The following is a 23,225-nucleotide window of genomic DNA, read 5'->3' on the forward strand; positions in this document are numbered from 1 at the left end:
TTCCAGACTTGGGGTGTCCAAGTTTGTTATAGTGGTATCAGAGCTCAGTCGATTTCTCTTCTATTGGGAAATCCGATCCCTTTTTCCGCGACACACATGGATTCAGGCGAGAATTAGATGATTCTCTTGCCACCTCGGGAATGGGAGGCAGTACGGAGAATTCGAGTGGATTAACAGATCGCGAGTATAGGCCACCTCAGCCTATGCAGTGTCAACTTATGGAGATGCAACATCAACAACAGGTTGATAAGTGCGCAAAGTAGATGCTCCAATTTGCAAAGGATGCACAGTTTGCCAAATTTTTGACTCGGCACCCGATCGACAAAGTGCATACTCATTGGCAGAAAGTCATTGATTCAACCCTAAAAACGGTTCTCAAGAAACATCCTACCCCAAGGATGTTTACTGAAGAACTTAATGACGTCATCGAAAGACGAATCAACCAGCTTCTGGAAGCGAAGAAGCCATCGAAGAAACAATCGAAGAAGCGCAACAAGGGGATTGACTACCCCGGTTATTTGGGCTGTCAATCTACTTTTGCAAATGCACGAAAAAGAATAAGCATGTACTTTTTGAAGGACTATCCAATTCTTCTTCTTCTTCTGACAGTTTGGATAGCTCTTCTTCTTCCGATTCGAGCGAGGAGGACAGAAAGGGCAAGAAGCGAAGCAAGAATCAAAGTTTTGGAAAGAACAAGAAGAAGGCAAAGAAGAGCAGATCCCGACCCTTTTCTGACAGTTCTACTGAGGATTCATCCTCCTCTCACAGTTCGGACTCCGATGATCACATGTTCTATGCAAAGAAGACAAAGAAGAAACACTTCTATAGAGACAATCAATATGATTTTCTCGAGCCCCTACCAAGTGCTTAAAGTTCAAACGGCTCTTTATTTCTTCTTGGCTGACTCAGGAGTACAAACGTGACGTGATGACTGCTTGGAATCATCATTGGATGACCTTTAGGCTGACACTTTGGATGCTTATTGTGAGAGGTTTTGGGTCCTTGGATGCTTTTCTACTGGCCTCTTCTTTCAAGAAGGTCACTTTTAAGCAGCAAATCGAGTGGTTTTATTGTGGACTTCCCAAAGAGACCCGAGATTACTGCCTTGAGCAGAAGTCCGAGTCTATACAACAATTGATGAGACATACTAAGCGGGGATTCGCTATGTGTTCGGGTAACTTGACTTACCCTACTGATCAAGTTTCGATCCCAAGGACCGGACATAACTCAACAAATGACAATAGAAGAAAGAGGAAGTTCTAGAAAAAGAAGGATGCACGACCCCGATTGACCGAGGAACAGAAAACAGATTATCTCAAAGAGGGGAAGTATTTTGACTGCAGAGAACAAGGACACATCTTTGCAAGGTGCCCCAAAAAGGCACAACGAGGACAATCAAAAGATAGGCCAAAGAGCTCCAGAGCTGCGGAAGAACAAAAGGAAAGATAAAAGCAAGACTAGTACCAGATTGTATGGGGACCGACCCGAATCAGATGGACAAAAGCACAGAACTTTGCTGAGCATGGGACAAAGTAAAAGATCAAGAAGCCCTCATCTTCTTTGATGGAGGAGCTAAGGCCAACTCCATTTCACTTGAATTGGTGGCTCGACTTGGAATTACGACCGACGAGATGGGGCCACAGGTGGAGACGGTTGTAGCGGCACCCGGACGGGATGTTGCCATTACACCTATCATTCGCAAACTTTGTTTGCATTGTCAGGGGTATTTAGGGCACAAGGACTTTTACATCTTGCCTTTGAAAGGGTGTGACGTCTTCCTAGGAATCCCTTGGTACCACAAGAACAACGCCGTGGTTGACTATCAGGCCAAGAAAGCGACTTTGACGAATGAGAAGGGTAGGAAAATTATGCTTGATGTAAAATTGAAGGGCGAGTCCGTCCCTATTGTATCGGTTTGGCCATTTCGAAATTAATGAAATATAGTCTTTTTGTTTACTCGATCTACTTGAAAGAATTGAATGATAACAAAGAACCAATATGTATGAATTGGATAAAGAACGACAAGAATTTCTGCACACACATGCTGATTGCTTCTCTGAAGGCCTACCAGGCGGGTTACCTCCACCTCGTCCTGAGGACCACACGATTGATTTGATTCCTAGAGGTACATCACCGAACCGACCATCTTATCGAGTTAGCCGAGCCCAGAATAAAGAAATAATGAACCAAGTGAAAGAACTTCTAGAAAAGGGCAACCTAGCACATCACCTTACTGTTCTCCGATTTTGCTGGTACTAAAGAAAGACGGGTCTTGGAGAATGTGTATTGATTATAGAGCTCTCAATATAATTACCATCAAGAACAAATTTCTTATCCCAAGCATTGATGATATTCTCGACAAACTTCAGGGATCCTCTTGTTTCAGCAAAATTGATTTGAAAAGTGCATATCATCAGATCCGAATCACTTCGGGAGATGTCTACAAGAGAGCCTTTCGGACAACTTTTGATTTATATGAATATTTGGTGATGTCAGTGTCCACCTTTTATGGGTCACCACGACATAGATACCACCTTGAAGGGTGTGGAGCGTTACTTCTATTGGCCGAGACTCAAAAAGGACGTGGACGACTTTGTTCACAATTGTTTAGTATGCCAAAAGATCAAGTTTGACAGGCATAAGGCACATGGACTACTACAGCCTTTACCCATTCCCACCCGCCCCTGGGAAAGCATTGCTATGGATTTCATTTTTGATCTCCCCAAGACTCAAAGTGGGCACGATTGCATTTGGATTGTCATTGAAAGATTTAGCAAGCAAGCTCACTTCATTTCAATAAAGAAAACAATCAACCCTTATCATTTAGCGAGACCATTCATTGCTCAGATTTTTTGGTTACATGGCATGCCTAAGACCAGAGTCTCCGACAGAGATCCCCGATTCACGAGTTTGTTTTGGACCCCTATTTGAGAGAACATTGGCACGCGGTTGCAGTTCTCGTCATCATTCCACCTGCAGACAAATGGGCAATTTGAGATAGCCAATTTATTGGTTTTGGATTTATTAAAGTCTTACATCTCGGATCAGAAGACTCAATGGGAAAAATATTTGCCTTTGGTGGAATTTGCCTACAATAACACGGTTCACTCCTCGACAGGGAAGGTTCCTTTTGAGGTAATCGAAGGTGCTAAGGTCCCTCCCCCTTTTTAAGCACCGAGGATTTTTGAAGCCGATCAGTATACGAGGGACTTGGAGACTCCTTTTGCCAAGGTTCGAGGCTCTAGAGAAGTCTCAAGCACGGCACAAGAAGGTAGCAAATCGACATAGACGTGACTTGAAGTTGAAGGAAGACGATTGGGTACTCTTACGTTTCGAGAAGGTATGTCTACGGAAACGAAAAGAAAAGGAACGGCTTTTTCTTGAGCTTAGCATGAGGTATTATGGCCCTTTCTAGATTAAAGAAAGAATAAATGATGTATCCTTCAGACTAAAGTTGCCAAATACTTGGAAGATTCACAATGCATTTCATGTGAGTCTGTTGAAACCCTTCAAGGGTGAGGTGCCAGATGATGCGGAGCCTGATGAGCAACCCGAAGTGGAAGAGAGCATGGAGATACTCGTTATAGAACAGATTCTGGCACATAAAAGAAGAAAAGTGAAAGGTAAAGTGATTTGGCGGTTCTTAGTGAAATATAAGAACTATCCGGCATTGGATGCGAAGTCGATGGAGGAGGACCTAGCAGATACTCCTCAGATTTTGGAACTTTACCTTGAGGCTTTTGGATTAGCCTTAGTTCAAAAGATCCCGCGGATCAATAGGGTTGAATTTGGTGCAGATGGGACTGCTCAAGAGGGGAGTCACTCCGCTCCTTTGTCATAGATTACTTAAATGGAATAGAGTCATTGATTTCCCTTTGGATTTCAAGGATACTGCTGTGATGACTGTATTTTGCTGTATGAGTTTATGAATATTGAAAATGGGAATTCCCGAACTTGAACCTGATTGATGTGTACTCTCTCATTTGATTTTATGTGAGTGTAGGAATGAAAGACGAAATGATTGTAGCATTTGGGTCTTGAGAATCTATAGACATGATAGCAATAAGGATTAACGAATCCGACATCAATGAGGTGTGGGATGGATCTACATGCGATTGCTAAATACGTTGCAGGGAATTATGCTCTTAGATTTGGAATCAATTTCTATGTGATTGATATGATGTGAATGTGTACTGTTTAGGTCGTCTTTGTGCAAGTGCCAGATTTGTATTTGGTCTAGTGCATCAGTGTCTACTAAACTGGTTTATGGCTTCTGTCTGTTTTGCGGGCGTAATTGAGGGCAATTACAACTCTTTCAAGAGGGGGGTATGTCACAAACTTATGACGTGGCATGCTATAGGGTGTCTCAACTTATGGGCACCTGTCGACAGGGCCCTATGGACACCTAGGAATAAAGAAAGAATAAGTGAAGGCTGGCTGAAAATCCGTAAAACGCGTTGCCTGTTGACGTGGCTGTCCGTACGGATTTCCGCATATTGCACTGGTTGAGGTGACGTGGCAGACTGTACGGAAAAGCGCAATTTGTGCTGGCTGATTTGGACGCTAGCTTTTGGGAGGCCAATGCTTTTGAGTTTCAAGGCTTTTCATGTACTGCTTTTCACCATGCCTAGGGTCTTTAAATAAGCCCCTTGGACTCTCTCTTTGTCATTGTGTGCTGACGAGCCGGCGAGCAGACGCGACCCAAGGGCAATTGTACTTTGCTCAATTTTTAATACAAAAAGAAATACCGAAAGGAGCGCTAGGCTTTGGGGCCAATTTTTGTGGGCACGGAACTACGCCGGGCCATGTCGACTCAAATTGAACTGTGATTTAAATTGTGAAGTGTTTAAAGTGATTCTCTCTCGTGTTGCGATAGATTCTAGACTTGGGGTGTCCAAGTTTGTTACAGATCTTGCTCTAGTCGAGCCAAAAATGCCCTCTTCTTCCACCGCACTAGGAATCGGAAGGCAATTTGTGACTATGTATGAGTGATGTCCCTCAAAAGCACCTAACCTTTGAAGCCTGGCTCTCGTCTCGCGGCACCCTTCATCATACCAACCATTTTGGGGCATGCTCCTAGAATGTCGTCTTTGCTCAACCTGGGTGTGTGGATGTGCCTTCGCATGCTGCATCATGCAATGTTTGTGTCAGTATAGATGTGTGGAAAGTCGGCTGTAAATCATGCACATGTTACCTGGAACGCGGAACGGGAACGGCAACGGGATCCCCGCAGAACGGGGGAACGGCTAGGGGTCCGGAACGGGAACGTCGCGGAAGGGGAGGTATAAAAAACACCCAAATAGTGCAATTTTTAGCTCCTTGTGTTTAAATACAAGGAGTATTAGAGTGCTTTGACTCTAATACTCACAAAAAACTCGTTTTGAAGACCATTCAACCTTGCTATGACTAGATGATGTGAGAGAGAGAGAGAGAGAGAGAGAGAGAGAGAGGGAGAGAGATTTGAGAGTGTGGGAGGGAGAGGAAGAGAGCTTGAAGGCTTGAAGCCTTAAGCCTTGAGAGAGTGAGTCTTGAGAGGGAGAGATCTTGAGAGTGAGAGGGAGAGCTTGAGCCTTGAGGATTAGCTTGTGAAGAGAAAGGGGAAGGGGGGTGCATTTTATGAGTCCTTGAGGCCTTGCACACTTTCAAAAGAAGCCCAAACATTTACTTCAATTTTTTCAATTTTTGCCAAATTTGTTTGTAGCCGTTGGCCGTTCCAGGGGCATTCCGGAACGGTCCGGGGGCGTTTCGGAATGTTCCGGAACGGCCGTTCCGGTTTGCATTGGCCACCCGGAATGTCAGACATTCCGGGACGTTCCGGAACGTTCGGGAAGAGAACTACCCCCCGGAACGCCGGAACGGGGGCTAGGGGGCGTTCCCCGGTAACTATGGCGCTAACACAAATGCTAGGCTGAATGGGAAGCGGCTCGCCAAGGAATGCTCGGAGAGGGTCTTGCTGAGAGAGAAAGGGGTTACTGCTGCCTGAGGGCCTGTTGTGCTCCTTCCTCATCTGCCCAAGAGTGCTAACTTGGGTTTGCTTGTATATTTTCTTACCCTACCTACTTTTGTTGGGAAGTCACTTAAATTAATAAGTGAAAAATGTCAAAAATAGGGAAAATAGGATAAAGTCATTGGAAAAATCCCCAAACTGACTCTGATGGAATCTGATGGAAATGCTTATGCTTATGCGGTGTGCAAGCAGAGGATATGCATCTACACTAAGTGACTGGGCATGCACGGTCTATGAATAGATTCACAAAAGTGCCAGATCACTTCTAATCTAGATTGACTGGACTGACAAGAACCCTGTTATGGTGTAGCTTGTCCACGGACACATAGGGTTGGATGTGTCACGTGATAGCAAGTTGTCTCCCATTTGTATCCGCTGACATGTGGCATAGACTGCCTAGGGGCCTGATGTGTCTCAGAATAGAAGATGATGTCCCTCTTAGTGAAACCATCCTCAAAAACATCCACATCAAGGCGTAGAGATCCATTACAATTCCAAGTAGCAACTTTGAGTGTGGTCTCATAGGTCTCGTGCCGTCATGCGGAGCGCCTCTCCATAATAACCACTCGTCATCTCTATAGAAGGCCAGTTTCCCTTTCTCTTGGGCTGTCCTTATCTCCGGCATAACTTCTTGCATATGAGCAAGTTGTGAGAGTGTGAGGTCGTCCCCAAGGAATATCCCCGTCAGTTAGTGTAGGACGCTTCTTCAAGAAATCCTTCTTTGCTTCCATGGAGGGGAAGCGAAGGATCAATGCTCTCTCCTCGGAAGTCTCCCCATTTCTTTCTCTCTTCTTCCCCACTCTCCATGCCTTTGTGTGAGTGGCCTCACTACCCATCATAATTAGAAGTTCTTTAACTTCCTCCTCCACATCATCACGGTCTTTTAGACCGGCTACTCGTACATGTAAAGCTCTCCTTCTTTGCTCTTCCTCTAGGGTCATGTTGATGATTGTGGGAGTGGGGATGGTTGTTGGTTCTTTCCCTTTCGCTTTCTTGGTGACCTCTATCCATTTCTCGGCTTCATCAACCTTCTTCAATGTTTTCGTGATTACATCTACCCACGATGACGTCTTCGCCTCATGTTGCTTCTCTTCTTCTTTGATCTTCCGCACTCATTCTTTGATGACTTTGAGTTCCTCTATCATCAGGGCTGGATTTCTCCTTCTTCAAGTTCACTCCTTGCTCTAGTTTCTGCAAGCTCTCGCTTGAGGGCTGAGACTTCCTCCAGAGCGCTTGGACTTTTGCGTGAAAGTCTTCTTTCTCCTTCTTCCATTGCTTGCCCTCATTGAAGACCTTTTGGATGAGGTTGGCCTTCTCTTTCCACCATCCTTCCATCTCCGTTTCCACTCGTTCATCTCTTTTTCCACCTGTATCCTCTTGTTCGTGACTATGAATGTTGCCTTCATTACCAAGGGAGACTTGCACACGGGTGAGCTACTCTTGGTCTCCATTGCTGAAGACGCGCTATCTCCCCAAGCTGCATACCTAAAACACCTTCATCCCAACCGTGTTGAGAATTGGTTGGACAACGAACAGTCGATGCAAACAGCAAGCTGAATTGGCTTCTTCGTGGTGGAAACGTTCCCTGAACGGCTGGGTGCAAATAGCCTACTTCCGACCACTCTGGATGGCTATAAACGGCCGTCCCCTGCAGAGATAACTGGCGAGAACACAGCTGAATATGCTGGGCAGCAATGGGCAAACTCCACAGCAATCAAGCCTTGATCTATGCTGAAAACGCGCTGATGCTTCTGCTATGCTGAATGGAACACGCAACCCTTCAGAACCCTATAACAGCAGGCGAAACCCTAAAACAGCGGAAAAACAGAAATTCTAAACCCTATATATATATATATATATATATATATATATATATAGAGAGAGAGAGAGAGAGAGAGAGAGCGAGAGAGAGAGAAATGAAAATGTTGAAATGTTATATTAACGTCTTCAAAAGGCCAAAGTGACCTATGAGACCAAAAAGTTACAATGTGGTGGATCTGATACAAAGTCATAGTAACAAAATGACAAAACAAATATACTGGATTGCTAGGTGTGAACGGGGCAGAGCAGCTAGCTGGGGTAGCTAAATCACAAGAGATCCAGCATCGGTCGCTGGCGGATCTCCTCAATCTCCTCCATGGTCAGTAGTCTGACCGGGCGTTGTGCATATCAGGCCAAAGTGATCCGAATCCTCTGATGCAGCCTCCGTCGATGCTGTGTAGTCCTCCGCAGTCGTGGGCGTCTGGGTCTCCCCAGCTCGGTCGCCCGGTCGATCAGTGTGCCTCTGGTGTGAGGCGATGAGCTCTACTGTGGTAGTAGCTCCTCCGGGTGTCCAATGTCTGCTCTAAAGAAGTCTGTGATGTGTCTCTGAGACTTGCTAGCCTCTCCTCTCATCAGGCTCTCTCTGTGTCGGCGCAGCTCGAGTAGAAACAAACCCAAGCATCTCTGATCCTCGTACTGCCTGACTCTGGAGAGTGGTCCAAAGCCCTCTCTAAACAAGCAGTGGAAGCGGCCTTGTATCTCGTAGTAGACGGGGCAGTGGCATGTGTAGTGCAGCTCTGTCTCTGGCTCCATGCCGCACAAGGGGCATGTCCTGGCCTCTGCTGATACTCCACTATATCTCCCAGTCTCGATCCGCAGCTGGTGTGAAGATGTGCGTACCTGGCCAATAGCACATCGTATCCCATGAGACAAGTGAGTGTCCATGTATCTGGGCCTCGTAAAAAAGCTCTGGGTACTGTGTCAAATGCTTTGCGGAAGTCCACAAAGCTACAATAGATCCGTCTCCCATGTGATTTGCCCTCCTCAATGATGGCTCTGAGTGTCAAGATATGGTCAAGAGTAGAAAAGCCTCTCCTGAAACCTGCCTTCCCAGCTGCACGTATCCCTTCCCTCTCTGCCTATCTACTCAGCTGCTGCTCAAGAATGGATGCGTACAACCGTGCCAATGTGTGTCCAATCATGATAGTGCGATAATTTCCAGGCTCCATAGGGTCTCCTGACTTGAAGATGGGTACAATCGTAGAAAGGCTCCAAGTATCAGGTAAGCCCTCACACATGGCACAGTTAAACATAACTGCTAGAAGCTCTGCTAGGAGATCTTTGGCATGCATGAAATGCTCAGCCACTAATCCATCATGATCATATGCTCTCCTAGTCCTCATCCTGTCAATGGCCTTCCTCACCATCTCAACGGTGAAAAAAGCACATGTGTGTGGGCATGGATCGGGGGGGTCGGGGAGGGGCGGCTGTCTAGAAACTGTGTACAAAGATGATGCGTATTGGCCCCAAGTCTCTGTAGAGGTAATGGGGGGGGGGGGGGGGGGGGACTGCTCATGAAAGAGCCGCCACGCCTCACGTGCGTCCTGACTCAAGAATAGCTGGTAAAGATCCTGCTCTAGTCGAGCCAAAAATGCCCTTTTCTTCCGTCGCACTAGGCGTCGGAAGTCAATGACTGCCTGTGAGTGGTGTCTCCAGAGAGAGAGAGAGAGAGAGAGAGAGAGAGAGAGAGAGAGAAATGAAATGTTATATTAACGTCTTCAAAAGGCCATAATGACCTATGAGACTAGAAAGTTACAAGGTGGTGGGTCTGATACAAAGTCAGAGTAACAAAATAACCTAACAACAATACAAAACAAAACAAAGATATATTCTATGGGATCTTGGATTGGTCAATGTGATCTAAGCAAAAAACTAAGCCAAAATGGGCGGCTTGTTGGGATAACTGAATCACAAAAGATCTAGCATCGGTCGTTGGCGAATCTCATCAATTTCCTCCATGGTTAGTAGTCTGACCGGGCGTCGTGCATGCCTGGCCAGCGTGCTCCGAATCTTTTGTCGTAGCCTTCGTCCATGCTGTGTAGTCTTTTGCAATCGTGGGCGCCTGGACTTCCCCAGTTCAATCGCTCGGTCAATCAGTGTGCCTCTCGTGTGAGACGAGGGGGAGCTCTGCCGTGGGAGTGGCTCTTGCGGCTGTCCCGTGTCTGCTCTGAAGAAGTCTGTGATCCGTCTTTGAGACTGGCTGGCCTTGCCATTCAGCAGGCTCTCTTTGTGTCTGCGTAGCTCGAGCAAGAACAGACCCAGGCATCTCTGATCTTCGTAGCCCATTATTCTTGAGAGTGGTCCAAAACCCTCTCTGAACAAGCAATGGAAGCGGCCTCGTATCTCGTAGTAGACGGGGCAGCGGCATGTATAATGCAGCTCTGTCTCAGGTTCCAGGTCACACAAGGGGCATGTCCTGGCCTTTGCCGGTACTCCGCTGTATCTCCCAGTTTCAATCCGTAGCTGGTGAGATGATGTGCGTAACTGGCCAATAGCACATCGTATCCCATGAGACAAGTGGGTATCCATGTACCTTGGTCTCGTCACAAAACCATCTTCCGTGAGCTGGAGAAGGTGGTCTCTATAGAAAGCCATCTTCGTGCCCAATTCTTGTGCTGGTTGTATCCATGTCCTCCTGGTGTCTAGCTGGGTCAGGTCTTGGCGGATGAGCTTGGAGCCTTGGTGATCTCCGACTGTGTAAGATTGAGAGATGGTGCATCCAATGAGTACTGGAATGGTGGCAGCCTGTCCATGCTGAACCCATGCACCTGAAACCATGATGTCATCTCCCTATACCAGCATGTTGTATCTCCTTGTATGGCTAACTGTCGAGAGGACTCAAGTGCTATGCGAGCATATCTGTCTCTGGGAAGTTCCCATGTGCGGTTTATGAAGGAGATTGATCTGGTGAGCGCCTCCACCACCATGGGGGGGGCCGCTAGCTCTGCTCGGATAATGGCCCGTGGTACTGATGCCTTGGCTCTAATGAGCCGCGAGATCATAGAGACGAGAGGTTTCTCCATGTTCCCCCATCCGTCTGTGCGGCCCGGCGGCCTCCCGTGGTGATCCAATGAAGGTCCCCATATATCAGCCTCATAGAGCAATGCTGAAGCCACCAAGGTGTCAAAGAGCCAGAGCTTTGTCCGGGGCTCCTAAAATTGGACCTGCGAGCACATCCTCTCCAATCTACCCAATGCTGCGTGGGCTCTAGTCAGTCTGGTCTCTTCTGCTCTTCGGAGTGAGAATGTGGGTCCGCTAAAAACCACTCCAAGGTAAGTGTAAGCGTCTGTGTACTCCACAGTCTCCTGGCCGTATGTCAATGTAGGTGCTGACCTCCTGATCCACTGTGGGGTGGTATTAAACACCATAACCTTGGTTTTACCAAGGTTGACAGACAAACCACTTTCGTGGGCAAACGTATGCAAAGCATCCAATTGACGTTGCATTCCCTCTGGGGATTCGGAGATCAACACAATATCGTCAGCATATAACAAAAGTGGAATCCATTTCCCTGCCAGCTGTGCACCTTTATCCCCATCGCTGTCTATCTAGTCAAAAACCTCATCTACATACATACAGAAAAGAGTAGGAGAGAGCGGGCAGCCCTGCTTCACCCCAATAGTGGAGTGAACCGGTGTAGAAAGTCCCTCCGGGGTGCGTACATGCCCTACTACTGATTTGTACAATGCCATGATCTCCCAAATGAGCTCTGTGGGTATTCCCATTTCCTGTGATCTGCGCATCAATCTGGCTCTGGGTACTGTGTCAAAAGCTTTGCGGAAGTCCACAAAGCTACAATAGATTAGTTTCCCATGAGATCTGCCTTCCTCGATGATGGCCCTGAGTGTCAAGATATGGTCAAGAGTAGAGAAGCCTCTCCTGAACCCTGCCTGCCCAGTTGCACGCATTCCTTCCTTCTCTGCCCATCTACTCAGCTGTTGCTCACGCATACAACCGTGCCAGAGTGTGCCCAATCATAATAGTGCGATAATTCCCAGGCTCCATGGGGTTTCCTCTTTTGAAGATAGGTACGATCGTAGATAGGCTCCAAGTGTCTGGTATGCCCTCACACATGGCACGGTTAAACATAACTGCTAGAAGCTTTGCTAGTAGGTCTTTGGCATGCATGAAATGCTCAGCGACTAAACCATCATGATCATATGCTCTTGCAGTCCTCATCCTGTCAATAGCTTTCTTCACCATCTTAGCGGTGAAAAAAGCACATGTGTGGGGACATGGGTCTGGGGGGTTGGGAGGGGCGGCTGTCCAGGTACTGTGTACAAACATTATGCGTACTGACCCCAGGTCTCTGTGGAGGAAATAGCAGGGGGGGGGGGGATTGCTCATGAAAGAGCCGCCACGCCTCACGCGAGTCCTGACTCAAGAATAGCTGGTATAGGTCTTGTTCGAGTCGAGCCAAAAAAGCCCTCTTCTTCCACCGCACCAGGCGTCGGAAGTCAATCTGTGACTGTCTGTGAGTGACGTCCCCCAAAAGTACCTCCCTCTGAAGTCTGGCTCTAGTCTAGCGGCACTCCTCATCGTACCAGCTGTTCTGAGGCATGCTCCCTGATCGGCGGCTCTGCTGAGGCTGGGTGTGTGGGTATGCCTCTGCTGCTGCCTCATGTAATGTTTGTGTCAGTATATTAGTTAGCTCCTCCAGAGGTCGCCTTGAGTCCTCAGTGCATAGGCGTCTGTAGATCCCGTCCATGTATACAGAATCCGTCTCCCGTGTGAATGTGTAGCTAGTAGGGGCTGCTACCCGTGGCCTGTGTGCTACACTGAACTGTAAAGAGATGGTCATGGACACCAGAGCATGATCTACTGCTACCCCGACCGGTCTGGGCCCCACTATGAGATCCTGGATACTAGAGATGAGATTCGGCTGTGCCATGACATAGTCCACCGTGTTGGCTCCATGTCTGTGTGGGAAGCATGTAAAACCTCCCGCAGCAGGGAATCTCTGTAGGCCGTTCAAGATGGCCAATCCATGTGCAGTGCCCATGTCTATCAGGTGTCTCCCATACTCAGTATATTCCACATCGTGTGATAGTCTGGAAAGGCCCGTCTCTGCAACATCTAGCTCTCTTAGCATCTCCTCTGAAGTATCATAAAACACTGCCTGGTGATGGTAAGTCCTAGCATTGAAGTCCCCTAGGATGATAATGTCACCATCCCTAGAGAACTCCCATATGTCATCATCCAAAATAGAGAAAGGGGACTGTCCTCTGGGTGCTGCATAAACTGATGTACTCGAGGGAAAGTAGCAAATAGCTAGATAGAGGTATCTGCCTGTCTTTGCTTTCAGGCTCACCCACATGTACCTAGCCTGCTCGTCCCTGCGGGCTATGTGTATCAGTGGCTGCAGATCCTCTCTAAATAACACTGCCACTCCCCCCGAGCCTCGCCCTCTGTGCTCTGAGCGTGTCTCCTGTCTGTAGGCTGTCTCCCACCTGTATCCGCTGATGTGAGGCATGGATTGCCCAGGGGCCTGGTGTGTCTCAGAGTAAAACATGATGTCTCTTCCAGTAAAGCTATCCTCAAAAGCTCCCACATCAAGACGCATAGATCCATTGCAGTTCCAGGTAGCTATTTTGAGTGTGGTCCCATAAGTCTCGCACCGTCATGTGGAGCGTCGCTCTAGTATTACCACTTTTCCATCTCGGTAAAAAGCGATCTTGCCTTTTCCCCTTGCCGCTGTAATCTCCGGCATTACTTCTTGCATAGTAGAGAGAGAGAGAGAGAGAGAGAGAGAGAGAGAGAGAGAGAGAGAGAGAGAGAGAGAGAGAGAGAGAGAGGGGAGGGGGGGGCGGCGGGGGGGGGGGGGGGGTAGGAGAGAGAGAGAGAGAGAGAGAGAGAGAGAGAGAGAGAGAGAGAGAGAGAGAGAGAGAGAGAGAGAGAGAGAGAGAGAGAGAGAGAGGCAGTACGATAAACTTAAAAGACTTAAACGATAGACCGCGATAGGGTGGAAAGGGTTAAAATGTAAATGTAAAATGTAAGTAAAGGTAAAAGGGGGGGGGGGGGGGGGGGGGGGGGGGGGGGGGCGATAGGCGATAGGGTGAAAGGGTTAAAAATGTAAAATGTAAAAAATGTAAAGGTAAAGGGTTTAGGCGATAGGCTATTTCGGCATCCGCTGTGGATTATATTGTACTCAGTAATATATAGCCCTGACTTTTCCAAAAAAAATAAAAATAAAAATAAAGGGTTTAGGCGATAGGCGATTGGCAGCGCGATAGAGAGAGGGGGCGGGGGGGGGCCTATCGCGATAGAGAGAGGGAGCGGGGGGGGCCTATCGCGATAGAGAGAGGGAGCGGGGGGGGGGGGGGGGGGGGGGGGGATAGAGAGGGGGGACGGGGGGCAGCGTGTGGGGTAGCGGGGGGGGGGGTGCGGGTGCGAGGCGGGAGAGTGGTGCTGCGTGTAACAGCGCGCAGGCAGCAACAGCACAGAGAGAGAGAGAGAGAGAGAGAGAGAGAGAGAGAGAGAGAGAGAGAGAGAGAGAGAGAGAGAGAGAGAGAGAAATGAAATGAAATGTTATATTAACGTCTTCAAAAGGCCATAATGACCTATGAGACCCGAAAGTTACAAAGTGGTGGATCTGATACAAAGTCAGAGTAACAAAATAACCTAACAACATTACAAAACAAGGATATCTACTATGGGGGCCTAAGCTGGTTGATGTGAGCCAAGCATAAAACTAAGCGGGAAAATTTGGGTGGCTTGTTGGGATGGCTGAATCACAAGAGATCTAGCATCGGTTGTTGGCGAATCTCATCAATTTCCTCCATGGTTAGTAGTCTGACCGGGCGTCGTGCATGCCTGGCCAGCGTGCTCCAAATTGTCTGTCGTAGAACCCATCGATGCTGTGTAGTTCTTCGCAGTCGTGGGCGCCTGGATTTCCCTAGTTCAATCGCTCGGTCAATCAGTGTGCCTCTGGTGTGAGACGAGGGGGAGCTCTGTTGTGGGAGTGGCTCTTGCGGCCGTCCCGTGTCTGCTTTGAAGAAGTCTGTAATCCGTCTTTGAGACTGGCTAGCCTCGCCATTCATTAGGCTATCTCTGTGTCTACGCAGCTCGAGTAAGAACAAACCCAGACATCTCTGATCTTCGTATCCCATGACTCTTGAGAGTGGTCCAAAACCCTCTCTGAACAGGCAGTGAAAGCGACCTCGTATCTCGTAGTAGACAGGGCAGCGGCATGTATAGTGTAGCTCTGTCTCAGGTTCCGTGTTACACAAGGGGCATGTCCTGTCCTCTGCTGGTACTCCGCTGTACCTCCCAGTCTCAATCCGCAACTGGTGAGAAGATGTGCGTAACTGGCCAATAGCACAGCGTATCCCATGAGACTAGTGGGTATCCATGTATCTGGGTCTCGCCACAAAACCATCTTCTGTAAGCTGGAGAAGGTGGTCTCTGTAGAAAGCCATCTTCGTGCTCAATTCCTGTGCTGGTTGTATCCATGTCCTCCTGGTGTCTAGCTGGGTTAGGTCTTGGCGGATGAGCTTGGTGATCTCTGACTGTGTAAGAGTGAGAGATGGTGCATCTAGTGAGTAATGGAATGGTGGCAGCCTGTCTATGTTGAACCCGTGTGCCCGAAACCATGATGTCATCTCCCCATACCAGCATGTTGTATCTCCTTGTATGGCTAACTGTCGAGAGGATTCAAGTGCTATGCGAGCATATCTGTCTCTAGGAAGTTCCCATGTGCGGTTTATGAAGGAGATTGATCTGGTGAGCGCCTCCACCACAAGTGGGGGGGCCGCTAGCTCTGCTCGGATAATGGCACGGGGTACTGATGCCTTGGCTCTAATGAGCCGCGAGATCATAGAGACGAGAGGTTTCTCCATGTTCCCCCACCCGTCTGAGCGACCCGGCCTCCCGTGGTGATCCAGTGAAGGTCCCCATATCTCGGTTCCATAGAGCAGTGCTGAAGCCACCAAGGTGTCAGAGAGCCAGAGCTTCGTCCGGGGCTCCTGAAACTGAACCTGCGAACACATCCTCTCCAATCTACCCAATGCTGCGTGGGCTCTAGTAAGTCTGGTCTCTGCTGCTCTTCTGAGTGAGAATGTAGGTCCGCTAAAAACCACTCCAAGGTAAGTGTAAGCGTCTGTGTACTCCACAGTCTCCTGGCCGTATGTGAATGTAGGTGCTGACCTCCTGATCCACTGTGGGGTGGTGTTAAACACCATAACCTTGGTTTTACCCAGGTTGACAGACAGACCACTTTCGTGTGTAAACGTGTGCAAAGCATCCAATTGACGTTGCATTCCCTCTGGGGATTCGGAGATCAACACTATGTCATCAGCATATAACAAAAGTGGAATCCATGTCCCTGCCAACTGAGCACCTTTATCCCCATCGCTGTCAATGTACTCAGAAACCTCATCCACATACATACCGAAAAGGGTAGGAGAGAGCAGGAAGCACTGTTTCACCCCAATAGTGGAGTGAACCGGTGTGGAAAGTCCCTCCGGGGTGCGTACATGCCCTACTATTGATCTGTACAATGCCATGATTCCCCAAATGAGTTCTGTGGGTCCTCCCATTTCCTGTAATATGCGCATCAGCCTAGCTCTGGGTACCGTGTCGAAAGCTTTGCGGAAGTCCACAAAGCTACAATAGATCCGTCTCCTATGAGATTTGCCTTCCTCGATGATGGCCCTGAGTGTTAGGATATGGTCAAGAGTGGAGAAGCCTCTCTTGAATCCTGCCTGCCCAGTTGCACGTATTCCTTCCCTCTCTGCCCATCTACTCAGTTGTTGCTCAAGAATGGATGCATACAACCGTGCCAGTGTGTGCCCAATCATAATAGTGCGATAATTCCCAGGCTCCATGGGGTCTCCTGATTTGAAGATAGGTACGATTGTAGATAGGTCCAAGTGTCCGGTAGGCCCTCACACATGGCCCGGTTAAACATAACTGCTAGGAGCTGTGCTAGTAGGTCTTTGGCATGCATGAAATGCTCAGCGACTAGGCCATCATGATCATATGCTCTCCCAATCTTCATCCTGTCAATAGCTTTCTTCACCATCTCAGCGGTGAAAGAGCCACATGCATGTGGGCATGGATTGGGGGGGGTTGGGGAGGGGCGGCTGTCCAGGTACTGTGTACAAAGATGATGCGTACTGACCCCATGTCTCTGTGGAGGAAATAGCCGGAGGGGGGGGGGGGGGGGACTGCTCATGAAAGAGCCGCCACGCCTCACGCGAGTCCCGACTCAAGAATAGTTGATATAGATCCTGCTCGAGTCGAGCCAAAAAAAGCCCTCTTCTTTCGCCGCACCAAGCGTCGAAAGTCAATTTGTGACTGTCTGTGAGTGACGTCCCCTAACAACACCTCCCTCTGAAGTCTGGCTCTAGTTTGGCGGCAGTCCTCGTCATACCAGCTGTTCTGAGGCATGCTCCCCGATCGGCGGCTCTGCTCAGGTTGGGTGTGTGGGTAGGCTTCTGCTGCTGCCTCATGTAGTGTCTGTGTCAGTATAGTAGTTAGCTCCTCTAGAGGTCGCCCTGGGTCCTCAGTGCATAGGCGTCTGTAGATTCCGTCCATGTATACAGAATCCGTCTCCCGTGTGAATGTGTAGCGAGTAGGGGCTGCTACTCGTGGCTTGTGTGCTACACTGAACTGGAAGGAGATGGTCATTGACACCAGAGCATGATCCACTGCCACCCAGACCGGTCTGGGCCCAACTGTGAGATCCTGGATACTGGAGATGAGATTCGGCTGTGCCATTACATAGTCCACTGTGCTAGCTCCATGTCTGTGTGGGAAGCATGTAAATCCTCCCGCTGCTGCAGGAAATCTCTGTAGGCCGTTCAAGATGGCCAATCCATGTGCAGTGCCCATGTCTATCAGGTGTCTCCCATACTCAGTATATTCCATATCGTGTGATATTCTGGAAAGGCCCGTCTCTTCAACATCTAGTTCTCTTAGCATCTCCTTTGAAGTATCATAAAACACTGCCTGGTGATGGGCAGTCCTAGCATTGAAGTCCCCTAGGATGATAATGTCACCGTCCCTAGAGAACTCCCATATGTCATCATCCAAAATAGAGAAAGGGGACTGTCCTCTGGGTGATGCATAAACTGATGTACTCGGGGGAAAGTAGCAAATATCTACATAGAGGTATCTGCCTGTCTCTGCTTTCAGTCTCACCCACATGTACCTGGCCTGCCCGTCCCTGCGGGCTATATGTATCAGTGGCTGTAGATCCTCTCTAAATAACACTGCCACTCCTCCCGAGCCCCGCCCTCTGCGCTCTGAGCGTGTCTCCTGTCTATAGGCTGTCTCCCACCTGTATCCGTTGATGTGAGGCATGGATTGCCCAGGGGCCTGGTGTGTCTCAGAGTAAAAGATGATGTCTCTTCCAGTAAAGCTATCCTTAAAAGCCCCCACATCAAGACGCATAGATCCATTGCAGTTCCAGGCAGCTACTCTGAGTGTGGTCCCATAAGTCTCGCACCGTCATGTGGAGCGTCGCTGTAGTATCACCACTTTCCCATCTCGGTAAAAAGCGATCTTGCCTTTTCCCCTTGCCGCTCTAATCTCCGGCATTACTTCCTGCATATGAGCAATCTGCGAGAGGGTGAGATCATCCCCGAGAAAGATGCCAGTCTCTTTGAGAGTTGGTCTTTTCTTCAGGAATGACTTCTTTGCTTCCATGGAGGGAAAACGGAGGATGAGTGCTCTTTCTTTTGAGGTTTCTCCACTGCTTCCATTTTTCTTTATGTTTCCCACTCTCCATGCCCTTGTGTGCGTCGGCTCAGGAATCCCCATCAAGGTTGTGAGTTCTTTTACTTCTTCGTCCACATTGCCTTTGTCGTTAAGACCGCAAATTCTCACATGTAAAGCGTGCACCCTTCTCCTCTGCTCCTCCTCTAGTGTCTGATTGATGATGTTGTTGGGTGTGGACGTGGGCGTTATCTCCTTGCCTTTTCCTTTCTTGGCCACCTTGATCCATTTCTCGGCTTCGTCCGCCTTCTGTTGAGTTTTGGTAAGAACATCCACCCAAGAAGTCGTCATTTCTTTGTGCTGCTCTTCTCCCTCTTTGATGGCCCGTACTTGTTCCTTGATCGTGTTGATTTCTTCGATTACTGAGGGTTGCAGTTCGCCCTCTTCCAGTGTGTTTCTTGATCGTGCTTCGGCGAGATCTTTCTTGAGTGACGCGATCTCTTCCTCTTGGGCCGTCACTCGGTCTTCCAGCGTGCTTATCTTGCTCTCTTGGATCAGCACGCGTGCTTCGAGTATGTTTATTGTGCCCTAGAGATTGCGGTTCAACTTGGTAACGGGCTCCGTCATTCCTCTTTGCATTTTTGAATGGCATCCTCCAGGGGGTCGGCTTTATCGTTCATCTTCCTGATGCTTGATCACCGTCCGCAAGGGAGTTAGATGACGTGTGCACCCACCCTAGCAGCGGGTGCGGCAGCTGAGCGAGGGGGGGGTGGTCACCAGGTGTGCGTGTGCACTCACATTAACGACGGGCGCGGCGGGTGGTGGAGCGTGAGGCGGTAGGGGCCCGGGGGGGTGGGAGGGGGGGGTGGTTTAAGGTATGGTAGAGAGAGTTGGGGAGGGGTCGGAGAGGGGTTCCAAAAAAAATAAAAATAAAAATAAAAAATTAAAAAAATTAAATGACTTCCTACGCGTAGAAGGTCATCCTACGTTTAAAAGAGAAACAAAGGAGGCATGCTACGTGTAGTAGAGGCGGAGACATGCTACGCGTAGAAGAAAAAAAAAAGGGGGGGGGGGGGGGGGGGGTGTCCGACTGGGCTGCAGGCGGGCACAACAGCGCGGGAGCTTCCGATGGGAGCAGCGCGCAGGAGCGTGGGTGCAGAGGCAGCGGGCGGGGGGCGAAGGGTGCAGAGCGCGCGAGCCTGCAGTGGGGGCAGGGGCAGCCAGCAGGCGTGAGGGAGGTGCGCGAGCAGAGGCAGCGGGGGGGCGAGGGCAAGGCGCGCGAGCCTGCAGCGGGAGCAGGGGCAGCCAGAGAGAGAGAGAGAGAGAGAGAGAGAGAGAGAGAGAGAGAGAGAGAGAGAGAGAGAGAGAGAGAGAGAGAGAGAGAGAGAGAGAGAGAGAGAGAGAAAAGAAAGAAAGAAAGAAAGATTTTTAACGTCTATGTCAGGCCGAAATCGGCCTATGAGACAAATCAAATGTACATTGTGTGTATGTCATCCGTCTATCGGAAAGACAAATGAAACAAAATTGATACAAAACTGAACTGAATGTAGGTAGTGGAGTATCTGAGGAGGGATGGAGCTCTATCTCTAGGGGTATATGCATGTCTGTATGCTCAAGGTAGTACAATCATGAGAATGCATCAAGCTATCTAGCTCCATCCTGTACTAATGGGGGGATGTAAGATGTGGTACATGGGTGGGTCTGGTGCCAAGGCTACCCGGATGAAAGCTGTCGGGTCAGCCCTCATCTGAGCCACTCGCTCCTCAGTGGCACGGCGCTCTCGGGCTCGGATCTCCTCGATCTGTCGGTGGTGGGAGCTCGCGCCCCTGTAGCCTGTGACTCGTGGTCGTCGTCTAGCTCGGTTCACCTCCGCCTGTGGGAGTCACTCCCCTCTGAGTGTCTGGTGAGGGGGGGGCGGAAATCCTCTGAAAGAAGTCTGTGAGCTGCGACTGTCTCCCCTCTGTCTGTGTAGCTGTGTGTGGCTGTAGTAGTGTGTCCCGATGGCTCTGTATCTCTAGTAAGAAACGTCCGAGCTGTCTCTGATCTCGAGATTCCATGATCTCTCGGAGAGTGGGCTGTCCTCTAAATAGGGCCTCATACCTGCCTCTGATTTCAGTGTATGCTCTGCATCTACATACAAAGTGCTCCTCACTCTCCACCTCCTCTGTGCAGGCTCTGCAGATTCGCTCCCCCCTGGGAACACCAGTATGTCTCCCGATCTCAATCTCTAACCTGTGTGAAGCCACTCTCAGCTGACCAATCGCCACCCGTGAGCTATGTGGCATATATGTGTCCATGTAGCGTGGTCTCTGTATGAACCCCCCAGACAATATGGTGAGAAACTGGTCTCTGTAATCTGACATCCTCGTCCCCAAGCTAGGTGCCTCCCAAACTCTCCTAGTGTATAGCTGCCACAGATCCTGTCTCAATACCAAGTTCCTCTCACTGCGAGAGAGGTGAACATATGGTGAGTGGGGGTCGTACTGGAATGGTGGTAGGCTCTCCATGTCAAGACCGTGTCCCTCAAACCATGCTCTGACCTGTGAGTACCATGCTCTCTCATGCCCGCTCTCTGATAGCTGTATAGCTGCCTCAAATGCTCTACGGGTAAGTCTGTCAGGAGGTAGCTCTCTCATCCTCTGGATGAAGCAAACTGTCTGGAATAGTGCCTCTACAACCATAGGTGGTGTGGCGAGCTCGGCTCTAATAATGTCGTGTGGCACTGTCTTCTTGCTGCGGAGCAAGCGTGAGATCATATATACCTGTGGTCTCTCAAGTTGTGTCCACTGGTCAGCTGTCAATCCTGGTGCCCATAGTGCCGCCGAGTACATCAAGGCCGGGGTGACTAAGGTGTCGAAAAGCCACCCCTTCGTGCGGGGCTCCTGAAAGTGTGCCTGGTGGCACCTCCGCTCTAGCATGGCCAGAGCTGCATATCCTCGGGTGAGCCTGTCAACAGCAGCCTGCCTCATAGTGAAGGGTCCTGGTAGGTTGGTGAATGTGATGCCAAGGTAGACATAGGAGGTGACTACATCAACCTGTCCTCGTGCTGCTGTGAAGGTGGCGGCGCTCCTCACTGCACTGGATGTGTGAAAGATCATAACCTTGGTTTTGCCAAGGTTCACAATCAACCCCCTGTGTGTGCTGAATTCGTCCAAGGCCTCAAGATGGCGTTGCAAGTCCTTGGGTGACTCTGAAATCAACACAATATCATCAGCATATAACATGATGTGGACCGGAGTACCTGCCAAGTCGCTCCCCTCTCCCGCTGCTCGCAGTATGTAGTCGGAGATCTCGTCGATGTATAGCCCAAAGAGTGTCGGGGAGAGTGGGCATCCTTGCTTAACACCAATGGTGCTAGCAATGGTCTCTGAAAAACCGCCTGGGCAACGAACCCGACCCGTCACCCTCTCATAGAGAGCATATATGGCCCAAATCATCTCTGTTGGTACCCCAATGCTGTGAAGGCGCTGGAAGAGTCTCTCGCGTGGGACTGTGTCAAAGGCCTTGCGGAAGTCCACAAAGCAGCAGTAAAGCCTCTTCTTCCGCGCCTTTGCCCCATCAATGAGGCAGCGCAGAACGAAGATGTGGTCAATGGTGGAGAAGGCTCGTCTGAAACCTGCCTGGCCTGGAGCTCGTAAACCCTCGATCTCTGCGTAGCAGCTGAGCTGTGCCTCAAGTACTGCTCCATATAGCTTGGCCATCGTGTGGCCAATCATGATAGTCCTGTAGTTCCCTGGGTCCAGGGTGTCGCCAGATTTGTGGATAGGCACTATGGTGTGCTGTGTCCACTCCTCTGGGAAGCCCTCCCCTATAGCCCGGTTGAAGACATGTGCAATCAACGGGGCTATAGTGGAGGCCGCATAAATGATGTGCTCACTCTGTAATTCAGTATGGTCAGCTGATCGTCTGTGCTGCATGCGGCGTATGGCCCTCTCTACCATCTCTGCTGTAAAGAAGGAGCACGTGGGGCGAGGCTCGTGTGGTTGTGGAATAGGAGGCTGCCCTGGCACTTCATAAAGTCGCTCTGCATAATCATGCCATATCTGTGGATCCTCAATAGCTGTAGTCGGACGTGGCTCGCGCAGGGTGCGCCATGCCGTCGCGCTATCCATGCTCATGAATAGGCGGTATAGCTCAAGCTCCTGTGCCTCTTCGAATGCTCGCCGCTTTTGGCGTGTCAGCGTCTTCATATGCCGTCTGGCCTCTCTCTCTGTGATCTCTCCTAAGGCTCGCCGTGCATGGAGGCGTCGGTATAGCTCTTTGCACTCATCATCATACCAGCGGTTCTGAGGCATAGCCCTGGGGGGGGGAGTGCGTCCTGTGTGAGTGGTGTGTGGAAAAGAGCTAATAGCTGAAGTGTGGAGAACGGAAGAGATATGTGATGTGAGAACTGAGAGTGGTGTGGATGGGTGGAGGAGACATAGGCCATGTTCGACCTTGGCCGAGTAAATAGGGGCTAGCTCATGTGTGAAATGGATGGTGGTGTGTGGAGTGTGTGTTGTGGAGCTGTGTGTGATGGTATCTCCGGTAATGGAGAAAGAGAGGTATGTGTGGTCGGCTCCGATGGGTATGGGTGGAATGGTGAAGGATGTGATAAGGTGTGTAGCCTCCCTGGGTCCCAGAATATAGTCGACTGTACTCCCCCCTCCTTCTGCAACTCCATGTGGCATACAAGTCAGGCCCCCTGAGGTGGGCCACTGGACCATCCCGTTATAAATAACGAGACGGTGCTGGGAGC

At 49.6% G+C, this 23,225-nt stretch overlaps 1 protein-coding gene across 1 annotated transcript in view; it reads left to right on the top strand.

Moving 5' to 3' along the window:
- The window catches only part of PDF1B (peptide deformylase 1B), a 117,004-nt gene that overhangs the window by 92,934 nt on the left and 845 nt on the right, over positions 1 to 23,225 (top strand). The window lies entirely within an intron of this gene.

Source organism: Adiantum capillus-veneris, chromosome 1, assembly GCF_014529385.1.
Source record: "Adiantum capillus-veneris isolate H3 chromosome 1, ASM1452938v2, whole genome shotgun sequence".
Lineage (NCBI taxonomy): Eukaryota > Viridiplantae > Streptophyta > Polypodiopsida > Polypodiales > Pteridaceae > Adiantum > Adiantum capillus-veneris.